This window comes from Mesoplodon bidens (genome assembly GCF_964165515.1).
Source record: "Mesoplodon bidens genome assembly, chromosome: 2".
In the NCBI taxonomy this organism is placed as follows: Eukaryota; Metazoa; Chordata; class Mammalia; order Artiodactyla; family Ziphiidae; genus Mesoplodon; species Mesoplodon bidens.
The window spans coordinates 154,462,969-154,475,394 of NC_138177.1; positions in this window are offsets into that span (position 1 = coordinate 154,462,969).

Genomic DNA, 12,426 nt, shown 5'->3' on the forward strand with positions numbered 1-12,426 from the left:
TGTGGCCAATACCAAATCACCACTTCCCCCCAAAGCCCCCATCCCTGTATCAAGAACGTGCTCTAGAGCATGTGAGCAACTTGTCTTCAGTGTCGTTCAAAGGCAGAGTGAGAGGAGCTCCGGGCGGGGGCTTGCAGCCCCTCCTAACACCACTCCCGGTTCAGCCCAGCCTCCATCTGCAAGGAGGACCTAATCATGTTGCAATCACTGCTCATTACCCGCCCCCATCCCCATGCTCCTCCCCCTTCCTACTCAGGCATCCCTTTACTCTGCCTACAGACTGGGTCTCATTACAGCTTTGACCAATGGTTAGAAGATCCAACACCAGAGCTTTGCTAGCTAAGTGTGGTCATGGGGACGTCCAAGCATCATCCCCAGCTCCATTAGATAAAGGGACTTCCAGAGCCATCTCTGGGTCTTGAGTGGCACCTCTCCCTAGGATACACAGCTTTCAGGTCCCTGGGGCCAGGGACCCCCAGGGACTGTGGCACACTGTGGCAGTACATGGCCTGTTCTTAATTGCTGCTAATTTGAGGATGACCCCTGTCCCTGTTTCCCCAAAGCATCAACTAGGCCAGAGTGATGTGTTACAGATGAGTGAAAGAGGAGTCCCTGCTTCCCTCAGAGATAAAGGGAGCTGAGCTGCAGTGCTGCATTGGGCTTCTCAGCCTCCAAGATCTCCTCCCCCTTCCAGTATCTAGACATAACTTTGCATGTTCCCCTTCCCAGGAGAAAACCAACTGTCAGAGTGGAGACACATTGCCCCCTCCCCATTCTTCACCTGAGATGGGTCCTGGCTTTTCCTCATCCTCTTCTACAGTGCCCGGTAGACAAGTGCTACGTTGAATACAGACCTTGTTAAGACTTGTCCTGTAGCTTGCTATTACAGATGTGCTATTAGTGCAATAAGGTGAAGGTTGTCTGCCCAGAGAAATACATAATTTATATAAGAAAATAAATTTCATAAATAAAAAAACAATACTATTTGTAACTGCATGAGAAATGTTAAATACCTAGGAATAAATCTATTGAAAGGTGTGCAAGACCTTGACACTGAAAACTATAAAATATATCTGGAGAAAAATTAAAGATTACCTCAGTAAATGGACAGATATTCCATGTTCATAAATTGGAAGACTCAATATTGTTATTGATTTTTTCTAAATTGGTCTATAGGTTCAATGCAATCCAATTAAAATTCCCACAAGCCACGTGTGTAGTATGTGTGTGTGTGATTGTGTGTAAATTGACAAGGTGATAGCAAAATTTATGTGATAATTAAAGGACCTAGAATATCCAAGAACTCTTTTTTGGGTTTTTTTTGGCTGCATTGGGTCTTCGTCACTGTGTGCAGGCTTTCTCTAGTTGTATCCTCTAGTTGTGGAGAGCCGGAGCTGCTCTTTGTCGCGACTCACGGGCTCCTCATTGCGGTGGCTTTTCTTGTTGCGGAGCACAGGCTCTAGGCGTGCAGTCTTCAGTAGTTGCAGCACGAAGCCTCGGTAGTTGTGGCTCGCGGGCTCTAGAGCGCAGGCTCAGTAGTTGTGGAGCACGGGCTTAGTTGCTCCGCGGCATGTGGGATCTTCCCAGACAAGGGCTCGAACCCGTGTCTCCTGCATTGACAGGTGGATTCTTAACCACTGCACCACCAGGGAAGCCCAGAATATCCAAGAACTCTTGAAAAAAGTTGGAAGACTTACGTCACCAGATTTCAAGATTTACTATAAAGCTATAGTAATTAATAGCAGGGACATTTTGGAGCAAAAATAGACAAATATGATCACTGGAACAGAATAAAGAGTCTAGAATGGACCCACACGTGTATGCTCTCTTGATTTTCATCAAAGGTGTCATTGTAATTAAGTAGAGGAAGGATGGCCTTTTAATAAACTATATTGGAACAATTAGATGTACGTGGAGAAAAAAGAACCCTGACCCTTAAACTATACACAAAAAATAATTCTAAGGTGGATCATAGACCTAAATGTAAAAACTTCAACACTCAAACTTCTAAATAAATACATAAAGTTTTTTTTATATTGGGGTAGGTAAAGATTTCTTAATCAGATCACAAAATGCACTTAGCTATTAAAAAATTGAGAAGTTGGACTTAAAAACATCTAATCATCAACAGATACCATTAAGAAAACAAATCATCAAGGTACAGACTGATAAATCATATCCAGAATATAGAAAGAACCCTTATAAATTGTTAAGACAAATACAAACATTAAATTCAAAATGAGTAAAAGACTTGGAACAAGCATTTCACAAAGGACAAATGGCCAGTAATGTATGAAACTGCTTAAAATAATATCTCATCAGAGAATGCAAGTCAAAGCAACAATGAGATACTTGATACATTCAGAAGAATGGCTTTAACAAAAAACCTGTCATCTAGGGTTGCTGAGGATGTGGACTAACTTGAATTCTCATATGTTATTATTTGGCAGTTTCTTAAAAAGCCAGACACACATCTACACTATGACGCAACAATTCCACATGCAGACATACACCCAAGAAAGATTAGTTCATATGTCTGTCAGAAGTCTGGTACAAGAACATTCATAGCAACTTTAGTCAACAGCCAAAATTGGACAAAATCCAAACATCCGTCAACAGGAGAATAAAACACTTTGTGATGTATTCACAAAATGAAATATTACCAGCAATAATCAAAATGAAAAAAAAAATACTAGTACACAGAACAACACAGATAAATCTCAAAAACATTGTGCTAAGACAAAGAAACCAGACACAGAAGAATACATACTATATGGTTCCATTCATAAGAAGTTCAAGAATAAGCAAAACTAACCTATGGTGACAGAAATCAGAGTAGTCGTTACCTCTGGTAGATTGGGTATTGATTGAAAAAGGCACAAGGAAACTTCCAGGGAGATAGAAATGTTCTATATCTTGAACTGGGTGGAGGTTATGTGGGTGTATACATAGGGAAAAATTGAGCTGTACAGTTAAGATTTGTGCATTTTCCTATATGAAATTTACCATAATAAAAAAATTTTAAATAAGGAGCTTCCTTTATAATTACAAAAGCAAATAAACACATGCTCTTTACAGGAAATTAAAGCAACTAAAGGAGTAAAACCAAACCTTGAACCCATTTCTGGGGACATGGGTCTATCTTCAACTCTCTCCAGGTTTGAGATGAGATTGAGGGAGGTTGTGTTTTGTGCAGACTCCAAAGGCAGATCCAGGGTATGTGGGGGGCAAACCACAAGCACCCAGTTTCCATTTAGGAATATCTTTTTTACACCTTTCTTTAGAAATAAAAAGACTGACTTGAACCATAATGAACTGTCTGCCAAAGGCATGTGTGAGCAAAATGCAGCCAGCCAGCCACAGGCAGGAATATCGTTGTGGCGTCCAAGCATCAGGTGGCAGTTGGATTAGACAACCTAGTCTCTTCCCTTGTGGCCTCTGTGCGTGGGTCCCTTTAAGAAATAGCAGGGAGTGGATCTGCATCTCGCCTGGGTGTTAACAGAAAAGACCAAACTCATCTGCTATGAAACTAGCTCTGGAGTCTGGGCCCTGGTGGAAGTAAAGGGGAGGGGACTGACACAGGACAAGAGTCTTGGTCCTTCAGAAACTGACAATTCTGCTCAGAACTATAAACAATAAATTCTGGGGAACAAGACTTTAACAAGGAAAAACAAACAGGAAGCTATTGAAAAGATGAAAATCTGAACCAAGAAAACTGCAGTGGGGATGAAGGGGATGGAGATCAGTTCCTCAGCCCTGAGACACGACTGTTACTTATTCATCCCTATGCCCATCCATGCCCCTCCCCTCAGCAAGCTCTCCTCTAAATTGTTCTTGTATTCTACGAATTTACCATTTACCCCCTTTAAAACTTATGATGTATTTCAGACATACAGAGGCTATAAGGACTAATGTAATAAACACCTGTGAAACCACTACCCTGTTTAGGAAATAAAGGATTAATACTGAAAAAAAAAGAAAAAGAAAGAAAGAAACTGACAATTTGGAGGGAAAACAAAAATAACTCTGAGTGTGGGCGTGAGAACTAGATTCCATTCTGCTTCTGTCTCTGGTTGGCTGTGTGACCTTGTGTGACTCCATTGCCCTCTCTGAACCTGTGGGCTGCCCTGGGTGGTTCCCCTACCTTCCCCATTACAGATGTCCTTTGAGGCTGCATGGGGGTCCTAAGGGAAAGGTACTGGGTTGAGTGACTGTGGTGACTGCCATGGGAGACAGAGAGACTTCAGGCCTCATCTCTCATCTCTGATGAACCACTATAAGGGCAGACAGTCCTGCCCCCTCCTTGCTTCTCTGACCTAGGTCACCCCAAGATATCCCAGACTCCCTCCAGGCTATCCAGGCCATATTGGATCACCTTGGAGTGATGACCCAGTCCACCCAGCCCAGGTCATTTTCAACAGGATCTCTGCCAGACAGAAGGTAATTTCCTGGATGGGTGAGCAATCAGAACTTACTCAAGCCTGGGCCACTTTAGGGCTTAGGCCTCACCCCGGAAAATGGAAAGCACTTTAGGCCATAGCAATCGGGCACTTCCTTGATTGCCCTGGAGATGTGAGCCCCACCCTGCCTCTCACAGATGCCCTGGAGAAAAAGAGGGAGGCCCTAGGAAGCCACAGGAGCAGAAACAAGGGAAGCCAGAGGCCAGGGACCCTGGTATAAATTGTTGGACTGCTTGCCTACTGTCTAGAACTTGTCTAAGTGGATCTGGAACATCAATGGCCATTCTGATCGCCTTGACCACCTTTGAGAGAACCCCCTTGCTCGTATCAAAACGGTCCCTTTTGGTCCTTTGCCCTGGACCTTTGACATTCTGGACTAGTTCCGTTCTCACTTGTGACTGAATGTAACATGTGTACAATAAATCATCTCCTTTGCTGTCTTAGCTGAAGAAAAAAAAAAAAAAAGAAGAAGGCTCTGGATCTCATCCAAAACACCCAGTCCTAAACCTTCCCTGGTTCTCTACCGCCTCTGTCATTGCTGCTGCTTTCTTCTCCCCTCTCCTGCCCCCCTTCTTGGGGTTACAAATGAATTTTAGCAAGTAGGAAAATTTGCAAACACGGAATCTGCAAATAATGAGAATCAACTGTATGTTGCACTCGGGGGTACTGGAGTAACCTCTGAGTCAGCCTGGAAGAGTCAGGGAAGATTCCCAAAGAGATGAGACTTTGGCTGTGACCTGAAATACAGAGAGGTCTAGACAGGGGGTCTGTGACCAAATAAGTCATGTGGTTTAACAGAGAGCTATTTTTTTTCCTATTCCTAGGTAATTTGTTGCTCTCATAAGTGTGGTCTTCTCTTTCCCCTTATCTTCTAACTTAGCACTGGACAATAGAACTTTGTGCAATTATGGATATATTCTATCATTACATGAATACAATAGCCACTAAGCACATGTGGCTATTGAGAACTTAAAATGTAACCAGTAGGATTGAGAAACCGAATTTTTTTCATTTAATTTTAATTATTTGCTTTTAAATTCAAATAGCCACACATGGTAGTGGTTATCATGTCAAAGGATGCAGTTGTGGGTTTTTTTTTAACATTTTTATTGGAGTATAATTGCTTTACAATGGTGTGTTAGTTCCTGCTTTATAACAAAGTGAATCAGTTATACATATATATATATCCCCATATCTCCTCCCCCTTTTGTCTCCCTCCCACCCACTCTATCCCATCCTTCTAGCTGGTCACAAAGCACCGAGCTGATCTCCCTGTGCTATGCGACTGCTTCCTACTAGCTATCTATTTTACATTTGTTAGTGTATATATGTCCATATATACACTACCACTCTCTCAGTTTGTCCCAGCTTACCCTTCCCCCTCCCCGTGTCCTCAAGTCCATTCTCTAGTAGGTCTGCGTCTTTATTCCCATCTTGCCTCTAGGTTCTTCATGACCTTCTTTTTTTTTTTTTTTTTAGATTCCATATATATGTGTTAGCATACGGTATTTGTTTTTCTCTTTCTGACTTACTTCACTCTGTATGAGGGACTCTAGGTCCATCCACCTCACTACAAATAACTCAATTTTGTTTCTTTTTATGGCTAAGTAATATTCCGTTGTATATATGTGCCACATCTTCTTTACCCATTCATCTATCGATGGACACTTAAGGTTGCTTCCATGTCCTGGCTGTTGTAAATAGAGCTGCAATGAACATTCTGGTACATGACCCTTTTTTTTAAAAAATAAATTTATTTATTTATTTTTGGCTGTGTGGCTGTTCGTTGCTGCGTGCAGGCTTTCTCTAGTTGTGGAGAGCGGGGGCTACTCTTCATTGCAGTGCACGGGCTTCTCATTGCAGTGGCTTCTCTCGTTGTGGAGCACGGGCTGTAGGCGCATGGGCTTCCACAGTTGCGGCACATGGGCTCAGTAGTTGTGGCTCACAGGCTCTAGAGCACAGGATCAGTAGTTGTGGCACATGGGCTTCATTGCTCCGTGGCATGTGGGATCTTCCCAGACCAGGGCTCTAACCCGTGTCCCCTGCATTGACAGGTGGATTCAACCACTGCACCACCAGGGAAGCCCACGTGACCCTTTTTGAATTGTGGTTTTCTCAGGGTATATGCCCAGTAGTTCGACTTCTGGGTTGTTTGGTAGTTCTATTTCTGGCTGTATCAATTTACATTCCCACCAACAGTGCAAGAGGGTTCCCTTTTCTCCACACCCTCTCCAGCATTTATTGTTTGTAAATTTTTTGATGATGGCCATTCTGACTGGTGTGAGATGATATCGCATCGTAGTTTTGATTTGCATTTCTCTAATGATTAATGATGTTGAGCATTATTTCACGTGTTTGTTGGCAATCTGTATATCTTCTTTGGAGAAATGTCTATTTAGGTCTTCTGCCCATTTTTGGATTGGGTTGTTTGTTTTTTTGGTCTTGAGCTGCCTGTGCTGTTTATATATTTTGGAGATTAATCCTTTGTCTGTTGATTCGTTTGCAAATATTTTCTCCATCCTGAGGGTTGCCTTTTCATCTTGTTTGCAGTTTCCTTTGCTTTGCAAAAGCTTTTAAGTTTCATTAGGTCTCATTTGTTTATTTTTGTTTTTATTTCCCTTACTCTAGGAGGTGGATCAAAAAAGATCTTGCTGTGATTTATGTCAAAGAGTGTTCTTCTTATGTTTTCCTCTAAGAGTTTTATAGTGTTCAGTCTTACATTAAGTCTCTAATCCATTTTGAGTTTATTTTTGTGTATGGTGTTAGGGAGTGTTCTAATTTCATTCTTCTACATGTAGCTGCCCAGTTTTCTGAGCAACATTTATTGAAGAGACTGTCTTTTCCCCACTGTATATCCTTGCCTCCTTTGTCATAGATTAGTTGACCACAGGTGCATGGGTTTATCTCTGGGCTTTCTATCCTGTTCTACTGATCTATATTTCTGTTTTTGTGCCAATACCATATTGTCTTGATTACTGTAGCTTTCTAGTATAGTCTGAAGTCAGGGAGCCTGATTCCTCCAGCTCCATTTTTTTCCCTCAAGACTGCTTTGGCTATTCGGGGTCTTTTGTGTCTCCATACAAATTTTAAGATGTTTTGTTCTAGTTCTGTCAAAAAAGGCCACTGGTAAATTGATAGGGATTACATTGAACCTGTAGATTGCTTTGGGTAGTACAGTCATTTTCACAATATTGATTCTTCCAATCCAAGAACATGGTATATCTCTCCATCTGTTTCTGCCATCTTTGATTTCTTTCATCAGTGTCTTATAGTTTTCTGAGTACAGGTTTTTTACCTCCTTAGGAAGGTTTATTCCTAGGTATTTTATTCTTTTTGTTGCAATGGTGAATGGGATTGTTTCCTTAATTTCTCTTTCTGATTTTTTGTTGTTAGTGTATAGGAATGCAAGAGATTTCTGTGCATTAATTTTGTATCCTGCGACTTTACCAAATTCATTGATTAGCTCTAGTAGTTTTCTGGTGGCATCCTTAGGATTCTCTATGTATAGTATCATGTCACCTGCAAACAGTGACAGTTTTACTTCTTTTCCAATTTGGATTCCTTTTATTTCTTTTTCTTCTCTGATTGCTGTGGCTAGGACTTCCAAAACTATGTTGAATAATAGTGCTAAGAGTGGACATCCTTGTCTTGTTCCTGATCTTAGAGGAAATGCTTTCAGTTTATCACCAATGAGAATGATGTTTGCTGTGGGTTTGTCATATATGGCCTTTATTATGTTGAGATAGGTTCCCTCTATGTCCACTTTCTGGAGAGTTTTTATCATAAATGGGTGTTGAATTTTATCAAAAGCTTTTTCTGCATCTACTGAGATGATCATATGGTTTTTATTCTTCAGTTTGTTAACATGGTATATCACACTGATTTGCATATATTGAAGAATCCTAGCATCCCTGGGATAAATCCCACTTGATCATGGTGTATGATCTTTTTAATGTGTTGTTGGATTCTGTTTGCTAGTATTTTGTTGAGGATTTTTGCTTCTTTATTCATCCGTGATACTGGTCTGTAATTTTCTTTTTTTGTAGTATCTTTGTCTGGTTTTGGTATCAGGGTGATGGTGGCCTCATAGAATGAGTTTGGGAGTGTTCCTTCCTCTGCAATTTTTGGGAAGAGTTTGAGAAGGATGGGTGTTAGCTCTTCTCTAAATGTTTGATAGAATTCACCTGTGAAGCCATCTGGTCCTGGACTTTTGTTTGTTGGAAGATTTTTAATCACAGTTTCAATTTCAGTGCTTGTCATTGGTCTATTCATATTTTCTATTGCTTCCTGGTTCAGTCTTGGTAGGTTATACATTTCTAAGAATTTGTCCATTTCTTCCAGGTTGTCCATTTTATTGGCATAGAGTTGCTTGTAGTAGTCTCTTATGATGCTTTGTATTTCTGTGGTGTCTGCTGTAACTTCTCCTTTTTCATTTCTAATTTTATTGATTTGAGTCCTCTCCCTCTTTTTCTTGATGAGTCTGGCTAAGTTTTATCAATTTTGTTTACCTTCTCAAAGAACCAGCTTTTAGTTTTATTGATCTTTGCTATTGTTTTCTTTGTTTCTATTTCATTTATTTCTGCTCTGATCGTTATGATTTCTTTCCTTCTACAAACTTTGGGTTTTGTTTTTTCTTCTTTCTCTAACCTTCCTTTAAGGTTAGATTGTTTATTTGAGATTTTTCTTGTTTCTTGAGGTAGGCTTGTATTGCTATAAACTTCCCTCTTAGAACTGCTTTTGCTGCATCCCGTAGGGTTTGGATCGTCGTGTTTTCGTTGTAATTTGTCTCTAGGCATTTCTGATTTCCTCTTTGATTTCTTCAGTGATCTCTTGATTATTTGGTCACTTATTGTTTAGCCTCCATGTGTTTATGTTTTTTACGTTTTTTTCCCTGTAATTGATTTCTAATCTTGTAGCATTGTGGTCAGAAAAGATGCTTGATATGATTTCAATTTTCTTAAATTTACCGAGGCTTGATTTGCTACCCAAGATGTGATCTATCTTGGAGGATGTTCTGTGTGCACTTGAGAAGAAAGTGTAATCTGCTGTTTTTGGATGGAATGTCCTATAAATATCAATTAAATCTATCTGGTCTATTGTGTCATTTAAAGCTTGTGATTCCTTATTAATTTTCTGTCTGGGTGATTTGTCCATTGGTGTAAGTGAGGTGTTGAAGTCTGCCACTATTATTGTGTTACTGTCGATTTCCCCTTTTATAGCTGTTAGCTGTTGCCTTATGTATTGAGGTGTTCCTATGCTGGGTGCATATATATTTATAATTGTTATATCTTCTTCTTGGATTGACCCCTTAATCATTATCTAGTGTCCTTCCTTGTCTCTTATAACATTCTTTATTTATTTATTTATTTATTTTTGCGATACGCGGGCCTCTCACCGTTGTGGCCTCCCCGCATTGCGGAGCACAGGCTCTGGATGCACAGGCCCAGCAGCCATAGCTCACGGGCCCAGCTGCTCCGCAGCATGTGGGATCTTCCCGGACCGGGGCATGAACCCACGTCCCTGTATCGGCAGGCAGACTCTCAACCACTGCGCCACCAGGGAAGCCCATATTCTTTATTTTAAAGTCTATTTTATCTGATATGAGTATTGCTGCTCCAGCTTTCTTTTTTTTTTTTTTTTTTTTTTTTTTTTTGCCGTTCGCAGGCCTCTCACTGTTGTGGCCTCTCCCGTTGCGGAGCACAGGCTCTGGACACGCAGGCCCAGCAGCCATAGCTCACGAGTCCAGCCGCCCCGCAGCATGTGGGATTTTCCCAGACCGGGGCACAAACGCATGTCCCCTGTATCGGTAGGCGGACTCTCAAACACTGCACCACCAGGGAAGCCCCTCCAGCTTTCTTTTGATTTCCATTTGCATGGAATATCTTTTTCCATCCCCTCACTTTCAGGCTGTATGTGTCCCCAGGTCTGAAGTGGGTCTCTTGTAGACAGCGTGTATATGGGTCCTGCTTTTGTATCCATTCAGCGAGCCTGTGTCTTTTGGTTGGAGCATTTAATCCATTCATGTTTAAGGTAATTCTCGATATGTATGTTCCTATTACCATTTTCTTAATTGTTATGGGTTTGTTTGTGTACGTCCTTTTCTTCTCTTGTGTTTCCCACTTAGAGAAGTTCCTTTAGCATTTGCTGTAGAGCTGGTTTGGTGGTGCTGAATTCTCTTAACTTTTGTTTGTTTGTAAAGCTTTTGATTTCTCCGTTGAATCTGAATGAGATCCTTGCCAGGTAGAGTAATCTTGGTTGTAGGGTCTTCCCTTTCATCACTTTAAGTATATTGTGCCACTCCCTTCTGGCTTGTAGAGTTTCTGCTGAGAAATCAGCTGTTAACCTTATGGGAGTTCCTTTGTATGTTATTTGTCATTTTTCCCTTGTTGCTTTCAATAATTTTTCTTTGTCTTTAATTTTTGTTAGTTTGATTACTATGTGTCTCTGAGTGTTTCTCCTTGGTTTTATCCTGCCTGGGACTCTCTGCACTTCCTGCACTTGGGTGGCTATTTCCTTTCCCATGTTTCGGAAGTTTTGGATAATAATCCCTTCAAATGTTCTCTCGGGTCCTTTCTCTCTCTCTTCTCCTTCTGGGATCCCTATAATGCAAATGTTGTTGTGTTTAATGCTGTCCCAGGGGTCTCTTAGGCTGTCTTCATTTCTTTTCATTCTTTTTTCTTTATTCTGTTCCGTGGCAGTGAATTCCACCATTCTGTCTTCTGGGTCACTTATCCGTTCTTCTGCCTCAGTTATTCTGCTATTGCTTCCTTCTAGTGTATTTTTCATTTCAGTTATTGTATTGTTCATCTCTGTTTGTTTGTTCTCTAATTCTTCTAGGTGTTTGTTCTTTAATTCTTCCAGGTCTTTGTTAAACATTTCTTGCATCTTCTCGATCTTTGCCTCCATTCTTCTTCCAAGGTCCTGGATCATCTTCACTATCATTATTCTGAATTCTTTTTCTGGAAGGTTGCCTATCTCCACTTCATTTAGTTGTTTTTCTTGGGTTTTATCTTGTTCCTTCATCTGGTACAAAGTCCTCTGCCTTTTCATTTTGTCTCTCTTTCTGTGAATGTCATTTTCCTTCCACAGGCTGCAGAATTGGAATTCTTCTTGCTTCTGCCATCTTCCCTCTCTGTATTGATTTTTGTATGTTAATTTTATATCCCATATCCTTATGGACTTTTCTTGTTTAGAGCAGTTTTTCAGTTGATTCACTTAGGTTCTCTTGGAATACAATCATTGACAAATAAATATAATTTTACCTACTTTCCAATTTTATTTCTTTTTTTATCTAATTGCATTAGCTAATATCTCCAATGAAAGGTTACATAGTAATAGTGCTCATAGTGCATATTTTTGTTTCTGATTTAGTCGAATTTCTAAGTGTGATTTCTTCCTTTTTTTATATGAAAATGATACAAACAGGTGACAAATGAATTGTTTTGTCCCCCAAGCTTGGCCCTCCTCCAGTGCTCCCTCTATTACAGAGGGAGCTCCTCTATTGCTCCCTCTCTGTTCCCTAAGTTAGAAATCTATGCATTGAACTTCCGTGGTGGCGCAGTGGTTAAGAATCTGGCTGCCAGTGCAGGGGACATGGGTTCGAGCCCTGGTCCAGGAAGATCCCACATGCCATGGAGCAGCTAAGCCTGTGCACCACAACTACTGAATCTGCGTGCCACAACTAGTGAAGCCCACACGCCTAGAGTCCATGCTCTGCAACAAGAGAAGCCACCACAATGAGAAGCCCTCTCATCACAACGAAGAGTAGCACCCCTCGCCTCAGCTAGAGACATCCCACGCACAGCAACGAAGACCCAATGCAGCCAAAAATAAATAAATAAATTTATTAAGAAAAAAAGAAATCTAGACATCACCTTCATTTCTCTTTCCCTCTCCCTCTCTCACCCTTTCTCTGTCAATTATACAGGCCAAACAGCTGCCAAATCCGTCTTCTTTCTATTTCCAC